This window comes from Lathyrus oleraceus, chromosome 5 (genome assembly GCF_024323335.1).
Source record: "Lathyrus oleraceus cultivar Zhongwan6 chromosome 5, CAAS_Psat_ZW6_1.0, whole genome shotgun sequence".
In the NCBI taxonomy this organism is placed as follows: domain Eukaryota; kingdom Viridiplantae; phylum Streptophyta; class Magnoliopsida; order Fabales; family Fabaceae; genus Lathyrus; species Lathyrus oleraceus.
Genome location: NC_066583.1, coordinates 112647122 through 112652797, shown reverse-complemented (window position 1 = coordinate 112652797; position 5676 = coordinate 112647122). Strand labels below are relative to the sequence as shown.

General features: G+C 37.3%; 1 long non-coding RNA gene across 1 annotated transcript; it reads left to right on the top strand.

The window, feature by feature from the left end:
• Positions 1-2766: 2766 nt before the first annotated feature.
• On the top strand, positions 2767-5202 carry LOC127088100 (uncharacterized). Its single transcript, XR_007790121.1, has 2 exons — positions 2767-3341; positions 4830-5202. It is a non-coding gene; the product is annotated as an uncharacterized LOC127088100 (long non-coding RNA).
• Positions 5203-5676: the final 474 nt, after the last annotated feature.

The window sequence follows — 5676 nt, the reverse complement described above, 5'->3', positions numbered from 1 at the left end:
AAGTTTCCGATATTCAGGTCGATGCAACTTGTGGCATTCAGGCCAATTTTCTGATGTTCAGATCGAAGAAGTTTCCGACGTTCAGGTCGACGCAACTTGTGGCATTCAGGCCAGCCTCTCGGTGATCATACCGATATTAATAATCTCATATCTCCCGATGTTCAGATCGAAGTCATTTCCAGTATTCAGACTGATAAGCGACATTCAGGCCATGGTTATTTCTGTGTTACCATTTATTTTGGTATCCAGGTTAACATTCTTTTTCGGTATTCAGACTGACTCTCACCGTACCAGACGTATTCTTCTTTCAAGACCACCTATTTACCGATTCTGACAGGCATTGTTACTTCACTTCACTTCAGTGCAAATTTTCGGGCTTTTATTGTATTCAATCCCTTGATACCTCGAAAGCACGAAAGTCGCTGCTATCTTCTTTCCAAGTCTCCAGTTGATTGAATAGGGGCAGCTGTAATACCCCAAAATTTACCCTTCATTTTTCCTGGAAGCATACGCTTTACACCTCATGCATGCATTCATTTTTAGGTCATTTAGCATTTGCATTTCATCATGGCAATCAGAATCGGATCCAAGAAGCTTGAACATCATCCAGGACACTTTGTGGGCTCTATTTAAATGATCAGTCAACACAAGGGAAAGACTTGAGTTACTGCCAACAGGGGTCTATTCGTCAGTCAAAACGTTAATCTTGAAGGAGCAAAGGTTCGTTCATGAGCTGTCATGCTCGCTAGGCGAAGCCCACGTGTTTTGAAAAAAAAAACGAAAAACGAAAAAAAAACGAAAAAACAAAAATAATAATAATAATAAATTAATTAATTAATAAATTAAATAAATAAATAAATAAAAGAAAATTTTTGGACTTGGGTCTCTCTCATCTGAGCCCACAGGTCCACAAAAATCAGGTTATAATTTTAGAGTTTCAGTGAAAGAAAATTTCATTTTATTCCTATTACCTTGGCTGGGAAAAAGATAGTGAGAGAAGAGCTAACAGAGAACTCAGAGCAGCCTCCAAACCCTGAAGGGAACTCAACTCCACAGAATCACCTCTGCCTCACATAAACCCTAAAGATTGTTTTGTAAACCTCACGGGTGCAACTCAATTTCAATCAAGCTCTCCAATCAGGTTTGCCTTATTTCCATAATTTTATGCTCTTAATTTGAATCATCTGAGGGTATGAGGTATTGTGGGTGAATTTGATACCCTTTTGATGCATGTGTTTGACCAGAGGTTTAGGCCTCCTACCCTTGGTTGCTTTTTGTGAGCTTTTTGTGAATTGAAAGGGCATGATTCATGTGGTTACATTTTGATTTGGGGGCAACTCTTGATTACCCTATTTTGTTTCTCTAACCTGTTTGTTGAGTTTTGTTTTGTGAAGGCTCATATGACTCTTGCAGAGATGGTTTGCCTGGTGTTTCACTTTATTTGTGGGATAACCCCTGGAGGTTCATTCCGATTACCTGTACTGACCCACTTTCTTTGATGATGTTAGCTTGGAAGGATCTCAGGGTTTATCGTTCCTTTAATTGTTGTTACCTCGGATCTTCATCCGTGTGGTACTTTTACATTTTTCCCGCATTTTACTACTTTCCTAGCTGGAAGACCTCGATAGGAGGCAATGTTTTGTGTTTACTTTATGAAGGTTCCTTTGTCCAGGACTCTTTTTGCATGAGCATCCCTAAACCTACCAACTCATTGATTTTTCTTCTCCTAACACGTTTACTCCTTCTACTACAGGCGAGTAAGTCTCCAAAGGTCGAGCATCCGATAGATTGCGTAGTAACGTCGTTCGTCCAAAACCCAATCCATAACCTCGTAGTTAGCCGAACTACGACTTGCTCTGATTCTCATTCCAGATGAGATACATAGGCATAAGACGCGATGTCTTAGCGAGCACACATCCCCCAAACCCATAGGTCAGCCGAGCTACGAAGACTCTGATTCTTATATTCAGATGAGATACGTATGTAGTGGATGCGACATCCGCGCGAGTCATTTTCATTTAACCCCCTTTTTTTAGTAAACAGCACAAGATAAACTCACACCCTTTAGACAAGAACTACAAAAGTGGATCCCGTAGAGTACTACAGATGCGTAGGGGTGCTAATACCTTCCCTTCGCATAACCGACTCCCGAACCCAAGATTTGGTTGTGAGACCTTGTCTTTTCCTTTCCTCTTTTCAGGTTTACTTCGAGCGTTTCCTTTCCCTCCTTTGGGATAAATAACGCACGGTGGCGACTCTTCTGTCATTTTCTTTCGTCGGTTGTTTTTTTCGCACACTGTATTTTTCAGGTTGCGACACATAGTACAATTCCTAAAGTCTTTTTATTTCAATTAATTAATTAAATGACCTTAACTAATTAATTGAATAAAAAACCTAAGGGAGTACGCAAGAGTTAATAGGTCATATTGTCTATTTTATTTAAGTAAATTTTATTCAAGCCATTTTATCATGAATTAACGGTAACGAAATAAAGAAACAAAGATTAAGATAAATCTTATTTTCTAATATAATTTTAAACCCAAGATTTAATAAAAATTAGCCTAAAAGTAAGACTAAAGCTCAATGCCCTTTTTATTATCTCCTAAAAGATCTAAAAACACCTAAAGAAAATAAAGAAGAGAAAAAAAAAAATTTAAAAGGCCCTGTGGTTGTTAAATCCAAAAAAAGGGTGTATAAGGCCTCAAAGGCGCTCTGGGCATGAGGCTTTGGCCCAATTATTGTTTTTTGTTGTGAGTTTAGAAAGTAAAAAAAAAAGAGGTGACAAAGAGAATTAAGGATGGTGTGTATGAGTAAATAATCATTGGGCCTTGGATTATGGAATGGGTTAAATCCGATTTAAATTGAAGCAAACAGACGGGAAAATAGGAAGTTTCATCCCTCATTACTCTCGGTCTCTCTTCTCACCTCTCTTTTTCAGGCGGTCAGAAATCGCTCCTCCGCATCGGGAATCGTCCTTGGCGGTGGTGGAGGGCCAAATATCTTATTCCCACGCCATCTTCTTCATCTTATTCCCATTCATCCTCCTTTATCCTTTAATTTCTCTAAATCTCATCATAAACGTTAGTTTTACCCTACAAAAGTTTGAACCGTAAATAACTCAAACTGAAATTAAATCCATCTCAAGCAAAGATCGACCAAAAAATCATGGGGGTTTTAACCTATGCTCTACAAGTTATAAACAAGTATAAAGAAAAAATGGAATAGATGAAGAAATGGTGATCACAAGTTTACCTATAGAATTGAGGGGTGTTCTAGTAGTTATTTTAGTGAAGAGCTTGAAGAATATGCTGAAGAAACCCAAAGAGAAACTTCAATATTAGGTATTAGTTTAAGCCTTTGCTTTTACAAATCCTTCCTCTACCTCTTCTTCTTTTATTCTTGAATTTTCTTGTTGAAAATTATTGTGAATTTACTACTTGTAGAATATGGTAGATTAGGAGGACTGTAGAGATAGGAATTAAGGTTGTCGATGCAACTTTATGATGAACCGAGGGATGGAGGTTATGAACAGAGGGGTGAGGATTAGGGTTGTGCTAATGGATATGCTTAACCTCATTCATAGCTTGATTGATATTTCTGAAGAGATTGGTTGAGGAAGCTGTGAGTGAGATTTTGGTGAGGTTTGGGATGAGAGTTTAACAAGGTAACTCTAAGGTAGTTGAAGCTTTTTCGATGAAGTAAGGAGATATGGTTTATATAGATGAGGGTTGAGAGGTTTTAGGAGGGAAATGATGTTAGAAGTTAGTTAGAAATGATTGAATGTGGACCCTTGGATAATGATTCAAGGGGAAATTTAATCAAGGGTTAAGAAAGTTTCAAAAGTTAGTTAGAATTTGGTTTAGTTGGAGTGTGAGTTTCAATGGGTTTTGTGTTTATTTTGGCCTAAGTTAGTGAAAAATGTGAGGAAGAGATGTGATTATTTGGAGGTCAGAGGTTAGTTAGGGCTTAAACTCGAATTGGAGGGAATTTTGAAATACAAGGGTATTTTGGTCATTTAGCTAAGTGTTGTGTGGCAGAGGTTGTTATGCTGGTAGCTAGGCAATTATTGGTTTGTTAGTAGGTTGTTAGAGTGGTTTGAGAGTTTGTTAGCTTGAGGTGTAAGTTAGTTACAAGGTTTAAGGTAGTTAGAAGTGAGTTAAACTATTAGTGAATGGTTAAGGGTTTGAAGATTGGTTAGCCTAGTTAACTTGTGCAACCATAGGTTGAGTTAAAGGTTTAGCTGGAAGTGAATGTCAGTTAGAAGTGGTTTGTGAACCTGTTAGAAGAGTTAACGAAGAGACAGAAGAATGGAGAGGTTAAAATAGTTAGAGGTAGGTTGAATAATGAACTAGGGTTTAGTTGGGATGGTTTGAATTTGTGCTTTGGCTTTGCATGTTGAATGGATATGTGCATGGTTTTTGTAATGTTTATTTGTGTTGCATTGTATGATGATTTTTTTTCCATACTATGTTGAATGATGATATTGTATATGCAATTATACTGAAGTGTGTCGCCCCATTGGTGCACCTATTTTGGACATTGGTGATGCAAGTCTATTGGACTGTTATGGTAGGTCATGATGCTAATGTGTATGCTTTAGAACATGATGTATGCATATGTTTTTCTTTGGATTGTGAGGATGTATATTTGTTTTAACATGTTGGATTGTCATGAAAATTTAGTGGTATAATGTGATGTTGATCCCGCTATGAATTCAGTTGCCACTCTCATGTATAGACTGTTATGGGCATGATATACGTCTATTTCAGTTTGCTTTGAATGGTATGTTATAGGTTATGTAGTGTTGATACAGTTGATGGTTGATGCAGGTACTACAGGCTGGCTGGTACATGGTGTGCATGTTGACTGGTAGGTTTGGAGGTACATTTTGGTGGTTGGACATGGTACATAGCATACATGGAGGTTTTGCAACATGAAGGCAACATTGAAGGCATGGTGAAACTGAAGATTAGAGAAAATAGGCTTAGGATAAGTGTGGTCAGGCTTTGGTCAACTGTTTGACCAAAAAGTCAACAGGTGACCAAAAGTCAATTGTGGGTCAAACATTGACTTTCCAGGTAGTTTTCAATTATGCAATGTGTTTTTTTTGGTAATTTTGAATATTGAGATGTACTCTTAAAATACAGTCTTGACTTGCGCCTTGTACTTCAAATAATAAAATACTTTGCCTTTTCCCTTGAATTTTGTGATTTGAAAGAATCAAATTGAATGAAGCACTATGATAAAAAATTGATAGCCCAAGTTAAAGTAAGAACTCCAAAAGACTTGATCAATTGTTTGACCAGAAGTCAATAGTTGATCAAAAGTCAACTAGGTCATGAATGACTTCCAAACCCTTTCTTCTTATGATGTGCCTCAATTCAATAGCCATAGCTTGAATATGAAATTGAGAGACTTCCAAAGATTAGGTCAAAAAGTCAAGTTTTAAGTTGACTTTGACAAAAAAGTCAACAATACCATAATATCTTCTTTCCCAAGCAAACCCACCAAGAAAACCTAATCCAGGAGACTTGCCATAGAATGCAACCTTGATCCAATAACATCCAATGGAGTTCACAATATCTTTTATCACAAGTTACAATATCAATATAATCATTTGGTCAAAAAACCAATGTTGAGTCAATTCAATTGCAACCCTTTGAACCAATGAATGAA